Source organism: Cyphomyrmex costatus, unplaced genomic scaffold (genome assembly GCF_001594065.2).
Source record: "Cyphomyrmex costatus isolate MS0001 unplaced genomic scaffold, Ccosl1.0 scaffold270, whole genome shotgun sequence".
Classification (NCBI taxonomy): Eukaryota; Metazoa; Arthropoda; class Insecta; order Hymenoptera; family Formicidae; genus Cyphomyrmex; species Cyphomyrmex costatus.
The window spans coordinates 881136-890209 of NW_017276800.1; the positions used below are offsets into that span (position 1 = coordinate 881136).

General features: G+C 35.0%; 1 protein-coding gene across 1 annotated transcript in view; it reads left to right on the forward strand.

Annotated features, from left to right (window-relative positions):
* The window catches only part of hth (Meis homeobox homothorax), a 369578-nt gene extending 368342 nt beyond the window's left edge, over nt 1–1236 (forward strand). Inside the window, exon 15 of the mRNA XM_018540853.1 lies at nt 340–1236. The gene's annotated coding sequence lies outside the window, so the exon portion shown is untranslated. The remainder of the gene's footprint in view (nt 1–339) is intronic.
* Nucleotides 1237–9074: the final 7838 nt, after the last annotated feature.

A 9074-nucleotide genomic window follows, 5' to 3' on the forward strand; every position in this document is an offset into this window, starting at 1 on the left:
CAGAAGGAAATAGTTTTCTATTCAAATTTCCTAGTATTTATCATTGTGTATGTGTGTGTGCGTGCGTGCGTGCGTGCGTGCGTGCGTGTGTGTGTGTATTCAATAATTAAAAATTGAATTTGTATTTTTTTACTTGATATATGACTGTTCTAACATTGAGCTCGTATATTTATTAAAAAAATAATTATTAATTATACAATCAATTGTTTACATATTTATGAGAGATTTTATAAAGAAAAATATTGATCAAAGTACGAATAAAATAAATTACTTACATGTAAACATTTGATATATTTTTATTTTATTGTAATATTATCTTTGAAATAATATTTTCGTTAGACTGAGGATGGTCAACCTCGGATGTTTCAGGAGTACTTGCAAAATGGAATAGATGAAACGATGGTTCTAGCAACACGAAAAGCGTAATGGACCTACTGTGCTCCAGTTGGCGTAGATCAGAATCAGAGGACAACGATGATCCGTAATCTCCACGATCACCACAATGACAGTCTTGATGATTTCTTACTACGCCGCACGTCGAAATTCGTGATACTTGGGTGCTTGGGAATGAGGAAGAAATACAAAAAAAGAACGAAGGAGTCAAATTCCCGTTTAAAAGAGAAAGGATAAGGTAGATGAAACGACGCAGGAGGCCGACGAGATCGTAGAGATCGTCGAAGGAAGAAGGACGGTTGCGAAGCGAAGCAAAGTGGCTACAAACGCGACGAAAAAGGACGAAAGGAATGAAGCCGCGGCTTGGTCTTGAGAGTGACGCGGTCGCGAAAAAATTCATGTGATTGTTCTTTGTACAAATATCGCGGTGTAATATTGTAGTGATTGAAGAATTTAAATGTTAAATTTTAATACAGTCGCGATCGAGATATATTAATGAAAACTTATAAGTGATACATAGGCAATTTAGCGGGCATGTACATTAAAAAAAATGAGAGACAGCCGGTGCTCGCACGAAATAGAAAATATGTTCAATGCACGGACGACGCAAAAGGGGTAAAAAAGAGAGTACGTAAGACATACGAAGACAAATGAAATGGCAGTATATATATATATATACATATGTATGTATGTATACATATCTATATATATTATAAATAAATATAAATAGCAAGACACAAAATGAAAAGATTATTAGATGGCACGGGAGATGTTTAAAGATATATGAAAGCAAATTGACGCAAATACAGAGGAGAATTAGATCGAATGACATCGACGCGTGTGCCGGACTCGAGCGTCGACTATTCAATTGCATATATATATATATATATATATATATGTATGTAATATAAATAAATAAATATATATATATACATATATATACATAACGGAGAGTAAAAAAACGTGTGGCCCCGATTGTAATATAAGTCGAGCGTTGTAGTTGGACTGGGACGATTATCGTATATTGCCGACGCGTACTAGACACAAGAAAATTTTCGCGCAAATCGAGAGAGTAGAGCGGAAGATGCAAGTGGCGCGAGTGAGAGAATACATGAATGTGAATGTATTGAGAAATTTTAGACATAGGTAAATAAAAATAGAGATATAGATATCAGTGAGAGAGAGAGAGAGAGAGAGAGAGAGAGAGAGAGAGAGAGAGAGTGAGTGAGTGTGTGAGTGAGAGAGAATGAGAGATTGACGTTTTTTGTCGTATATTCGATGACGCAGCAATATCTCTTTGAGAATCCTATCCTTTAAAACCCAAACCCAATCCAACCCCCGCTCCAGCAAGTGACATACATACGCACACTCTCTTACATACATTCAACATACACTTTTCATAAAAAGACACAAGCATATACACAGATACATTGTATACTGGTACATTGAACGTACTCTCCTATTACGATCATAAAAATAATTAAACGAATGTATACGTGCGCGATCGCAGCTTTTATTATAATATATTCTATATAAATAGTTAATTCAATTGTGAAAATAAGATGAGGGAGTGGACGAGAAATTTTCTGGGAGAATCGTTCTGCGAGCATGTTGACTTGCCTTCATTTTTCCGGCATAATAATTTTCTTGCTAAGAAAAAAAGAAAGTAGGAAAATAAAGAATCGGATAGAAAATAAAGAATCGAATAAAAAATCGAACAATTTGTTTTCATCGTTATTTTCTTCATCCATTTTCAACGAGATTCTGTGATCGGAAAATGTGTCAAAGGGAAAAGGTGAGTACGTACGAAATATAAAAAAGAGAAAGATGAGGCAAATGACTGATATTAAAAATAAAATGTTAACTCTACGTATCTACTTATTATGCATATGCTATAATAGTCTTATGCCGTGTTATCTTACGGTTTGGAAATGTACGTATTTCTATTTAGCTTACTGCGTCAAAGACTTATGTTAATATTTATTATTTCTTTCCATTTCCTTTTGACATTTTATCAATTTCGTACAGCATCGTACTCAAGAATACTTTGATGATCACGATAAAATTGAATTTAATTAAATCATTTATTTACGCAATAGTTTATTGAATTTTTTTTTAAAAAGTCGAGACATGAAAATATCTGTATTGAATTTATATCTAATAAAAGTTTTCGTAAATTTTGCAAGAATAGATTTAGATAGTTGAAGAAATGCAATTTAAAACAATAATAAAATTTAGTTTTTGGTATAAATTAGATATTCATCGATCGACCAATGTATGGCATCAATAGAAATTTCAATAAATCAATTGTTTATTTATATAAAAACAAGCGGAAATGATCATCGAAGTGCTTGTGTACGTAAGCGCGCTTCTTCAATTACGTTTGTGCTCGCGAACGATCCCTCTCTTATGAATACAATCAGCAATTAATTCGCGGTAGAGAGAGAGAGAGAGAGAGAGAGGGGGGAAAAATTTTCCAAATTTTTGTACTTTTCTTATCCTTTCTTCATCGATAAAGCGATCCAGTTATATCATCGCGATGCCAACTGTCTTTCCCGTATATATGTGTTTCTTTAAATACACTCGTATACGAACTTTTACCTGCGACATATAGTTACGGTCATTTGCGAATCCAAGAAAAAAATTCCTTGTCTTTTTGCCTTCAATCTTTCTCGCACTCTTTTTCCTCCTATTTCATGCGCTCGTTTTCGTCGCTAATACTTTTAAAAAATCATATATTCAAACATAACGGGCAAATGAGAACTATTACGCGGTTCTTATTTGTGTATGTCTAATACTTTTATTACCATACTATACACAATTCGTCCTACGTCTTTGTTAAATTTTATTATTGTTACTTATGTGTTCGATAACATGTTAGTTTTAAATTGAACGAAGAAAAAGAAGTAGAATGCAACATTAATTTTCAACCTATTTTTATCTCTTCCAATCTCTTGTCCCTCATTCTCCCGTTACGATTTATATTGGTGGAGTTTATATTTCTATACAAATCTTGTCGCATACGCGTCCCTAATATACGTAAATACGAGCAAATGATGATAGAAAGTAAGAAAAAGAGAGAAACGAACATGCGAATGAGGGATCAGGAGCAAGGAGAGAGTGTTTTTGAGGGAAAAAAAAAATGAATTTTCGAGAAACCTTTATAACGCGATACGTACCAAACAGAGCATGTGTATTAAAAGAAGAAATTTTTAGTGAAATTAAATCGTCGATTATACGTGAAATCGAATTCATGATGAATAAAGGTACGAAATAATAAAAACGCCCCTCGTTAACGTCACATGCGTCACGCTAGGACGCATGTCTCGTTGATCTCTCGACGATCAAGTCACGACGACGGTCCGTTTGGAAGGATGGATCATCGGTACCATTCTCTCTGATCGACAGAGTACGATGAGCAAAATGAGGAATGACGGGTAGAAGAAGAGGGAGCGAGAAGAAGGGAAGAAAGAGCATAAGCAAAAATTTTATCAATATTTTCAATACATCCACGTACACGCAAATCTTATATAAAAGTTTTAATATAACACAATTGCTCCTGCCGGAAGTCGAGCGACACGTTGGCAACGTATTGATGTTCCCCACAATATATTTCGATTCCGCGTAAAAAATACGAGAACGATCTCGAGATCATATGAATCATCCAATTCTTTCTGCGGTTAAAGAGGGATGTGAGTGTTGCACGTTGCTCACGTGATCGGCGTTCTAGTATACTAAACTAAAAAAAAAAAGATAACCCACGTATACCGAAAGACTCAGGTGTGAGAAAAGTCAGTATAGTTATTGTCCTGATTAAATCGGAAGAACTTTCCAAATTCGCGTAAGTTACAACGTAATTGCGTCACGCAAACGTACATGCATGGCTCCTCTACGTAAGATACGCCAATCGATCGTACGATCGTTGACCGTTTTCTCTTGCTAAGGGAAAAAAATGTAAGTGGAAAAGATTCCTTGACCGTATAAAATTTATCTGGTTCTTCAATGTCAGCCGCCAAATTTTTCGTCGGGGAAATTAATCGCGATCATTGAGACGGATGAAAAACATATACGATAAGAAATAAGTGGAAGTTATGTATATTATTTTACGTCGCCGAGATTATATGTATACGCAAGACTTGATGAAGATTATAGAATATTGTTTATTTAAAAATTAATTTAATATTTTCCTTTTTATTACTTTTCATGAATTTTCATTACTTTGTTTAATAATTCTCACACACATAATGATCGATTCCAAGACGCGATAATTTCGGCGCGTGGAATCTTCTCGATTAAGACTTATACAATTAATATTATTTATTATTTATTGATTGATAAATTTATTGATATTTATTATTTATTGATAAAGCTTAATGATAAAAAGAACATAATTATTGAGAACAAGACAATCACAAAAACTACTATTAATCGATGACAACCGATATTTTCTTTGTCGCTTGTAACGCCAAAGACAAAAGCAATTTTTATATTGTTGAATGATGTATGTTTTTGTTGAGATCTCTGTTTTTGGTCATGTATGACGATACATTGAGATATAAATTATGTATATGATCGTATAATAGCAATTAATTTCCTCGACAAAGAGTGACGCTTAATAAAATTATAGTAAAAATATTTAAATACATAAATCTGATTGCAAAATGATCTAAAGTATATGTAATTCGATTTTTATAATGTTCCAAACTATTCTTTTCCGATAATTATTAAAGTCACACAATATGTCAATACAATATCAAACTCAGTTTATAGTCATGTTAACGCGTTATTATATTATGTTATGAAATAAGCGAAAAAAGTTCAAAGAATTAATGTTAGAAGTAGAACATACAGGTACGGATGAAGATTGCACGATCGAGAACGCGTGTAAAATCGGCACAATTTCAGCGAAGAACGGAGCGAGCGGACGTCATATTGGCTGTTCGTTTTATAAATGAGTTCACTCGATTGAATCATCGCCTTAAAAATGTATACGAAATAACAGTAAGGTCTATCTAAATAATAATCACGAGATTAGAGGGTAAATCGTAACAAAGATTTTATGAGCGACGACACGAGCGACGAGGATAATGAGAGAGTATGAGAATAAATGCGTGCATACATGTGTGTGTTACATAAGTCTGTATATATGATGAATGTAAATGTGGAAAATGCGTGCGTGAACAAGTGCAAGCAAGAGAAATAATGTATAACTATTGTATAATTACGGACGATGGATGGTTAACTGCTACGACATCGACTATTGTGATCATAATAATGATGATGAGCGTTCTAAAAAGTCATAGCAATCATTATTATAATCATAAAAGCAATGCGAATCGACCATAATAACGGGGTCTGTGAAGCAGATACAATAGTGACGCATATACGACGAGAAGACATGTGTATAATAAGCTAAAATTTTATTATATCGATATGAAATCAGATTTTTGCAACTGTTTGCGTATTGATGACCTATTGACGCCCTTAAATAAGAAAACAAAAAAAAACTGCAAATAAATTAAAGGAAAAAGAATGAAATATATGAATTGTGTTCTGCTTTGTAAATCGTATCGCTCTTCGATATTAACTTACGCGATTGTGATAGCAAGAGGAGCGAAAAAATGAGATAATGATTGAGGCCCGATTTTTCATTATCTGGTTAACTTGTGGTTAAGCTTAACCTGATGTTTTATTCAATGGGCTTCATCTATGGTGATGTCATAGATAAAGCTCATTGGGTGAAACATCAGGTTAAGCTTAACCACAAGTTAACCAGATAATGAAAAATCGGGCCTGAGAGAGATGAATGAAAGCTGAAAAGAAAAAAGAAGAGAATGAATGAGAGGAACGTGTGCGAGAGAGAGCGTGAGAGAAACGTGATTGCAGTGTAGTTAAAAAAATGTATGGCAGTCGAAAATCCCTTCTACGTGCTTATCGTAAGCGGAGGAGATGTGCTCGTTGCCCAGATTGTACACTGTCGTGTATAAAAAAAGATAAGAGAGATGTTAAAAACGAAAGACGATAGACAAAAGTTAAAAACGGAGGACAATGGGATACCGCACGTTGATGTAAAGTATTAAGTATTATGGGACTACGTGCATACATATAATTGTACTAAAGGGCACAAGCCTCTCGAGCCATTACACACGTTGAAACACACATGTATTTACATACGTTCAAATTCACACACACACACACACACACACACACACACACACACACACACACACACACACACACACACACACACACACACACACACACACACACAAAAAGTCAATCATATAAAACACACGATACATACAGGTATGCAGAAAGAAAGAGAGGGAGAGAGACAAAACAGATCACATTCGATCAATTGTGTACTTGAACTGATTGATTCTGTTTTATTAAACTCACAGATCGAACATGTGATGATGAAAGAAAGAATGATGTCAAAGGTGGTCTATGTTAGAGAGTGTCCATTGTATAGTGTTTTTTGAAACGTGAGCATTAAATGCTACATCTTGTGTATACTTGTATTACACTTTATTACTCACACCCGTGAGAAAATGCAACGTGACAAGTCGATTGCGCGCGCGCGTTGCTGAATATTGATTAGTTAAAACTAATCAATATTTACTTCAAGTTCAAAAGAAATATAATATTCCTAGTCTCAATAATATTACTTTTCGACACGAATCATTTTGTTTAATTTATAAACAAAGTCTTCTGGTTACGTTCGATGTTTCGACTTTCGTAGCATAAAGAAAGAAGGTAGACAGAAAATTATTCAATATATATATATATATATATTGAAAGGATTATTATTTTATTTAACATCATGCACGTTTCTCATTTTGTCATGAATATTTAAGCACGACAGAGTATTTAAAGTTTCTAATACTTTAAAGTTTCTAATAATTTAAAGTTTCTTCTTCCATCAATATTTCCTATTTTTAAATCTATTTTTTGTGACATGAAAATAAGTGCATACAGATAAAAAAACAAGACTATCAGGACACAGTTGAAGTTTGAATAAATCTTATTAGACTAATGATGATTAGTACTATAGTCTTATTAAGGAATCGCATGATGGTAAGAAACTGCTTCATCGTCGCTTAATAGAAGGTTAATTTGCAAAAAAAAATATAACATCTTTCCTCTACTAAGATTGTTGAAAAGGCAATATCGGCGTTTTAAAATTGGCGAATTTACTCATCGTATGATCGACGGAGATCTTGGCAAGAGAATTGGGTAAAGAATTATTAGTGAATTATCGATGGCTCCGCTTTGTTATCTATTGCCGAAGTCACTTCTCCGAGTACCCTCGCGTACGACTAAAAAGCGAAAAGGTGCTATTGCTGTATAAAACACATTTGTGATTCGCACGCATCCCCTGGACCGAGTTTCCTCTCTGCGTCTCTATCTGGCATACTGCCTGTTCTGAAATATGATAGGGCCAGTGGAGGACCAGAGAGCATCGCGGTGTTGCTGTAGGTGCCAATTATTGTTGATGGTTATTCCATGGAAATGGACCTTGTTACGCGGCAGCGTCGAGAATCGGGGAAGATACCAATTATTTTTGCTGCCATCGATGCTTCCTGCCAGGCGTCATCCAATAAAAGCGCCGAGTCGACGCTTCGTTCGGCATTGGCGGTGCAAGAAGCTAACGAGACAAGTTGTGATCGAGGAATGCGTGGCAGTCGAAATTTTCTGCTCCTTCTGTCCATTCCATCACAGAACAATCGTCTTCTCTGAGTTTTTTTTACTTTTTTTAAACTCTACCCATCTTTCATTATTTGTTCTTTAAAATAATCTTTAAGCTACTCATTAATATTATACCATGTGGATACTTACATACAAGTTTAATGTGATTAATCTAAACTTTATTTATAATTATACATTTATAGTTTAACGGATTTTGTTTTAATTAAAACTTACTATATATGATCGACAATAATATGAAAGCAACACTATTAATCTTATAGAAAAACTAATTCTATTATTTTATATCTCTTATTACACTTTATAATTGATCAAGTGATTAATATACCTATTTGATAAAATTATAAATAAATATAAATTATCTTTATATTTCACACACCTCTCTGACTATGTGACTAAAAGCAGTTAATCGATCGAAAGAAAATTTTGCGAGCGGATTCGGTGGCTCATTCGCTAAACGAAAGTAATTTCTACATTAGCTGGAGATCATACTGGTGGCTTTAATCAACCATCGAACCAGGCGATCCGTGAAGCCGTTAGAAAGTTCGTCGAACTAACTCGGTCGCCGTCTAACGCGGTGGTGCGCGTTAGGAAGCCGGTAATATATTAGGCGCGGGAAGGCCCCGCGAGCAAACAATCTCGTAATGGCAGGACGGCACGGCTGACTGGTGGCGCGGTAATGAGATATTAGAGCTGAGCTTGGCCTGTTAGAAGGGAGTGGCTACTTCGGGGTAGTAATGCGCGATAGGCGCCCGTTTATGTCTCACGGAGCTGGGGGGATGTTATTACGGAGCACTGCCAGGACGAGGGCCAGTATCGTTTACTCTCTCTCGGGACACGATTACGACACCAGACTACCTCGATCCTCGCTTAACGCTCACAACTCTGATCGGAAAATTGACACCATCGGGAGTGAATATCAAATCTTGGTGTTCAATGTGTTTTTAACTTTCAGTTTTATATATATATATATA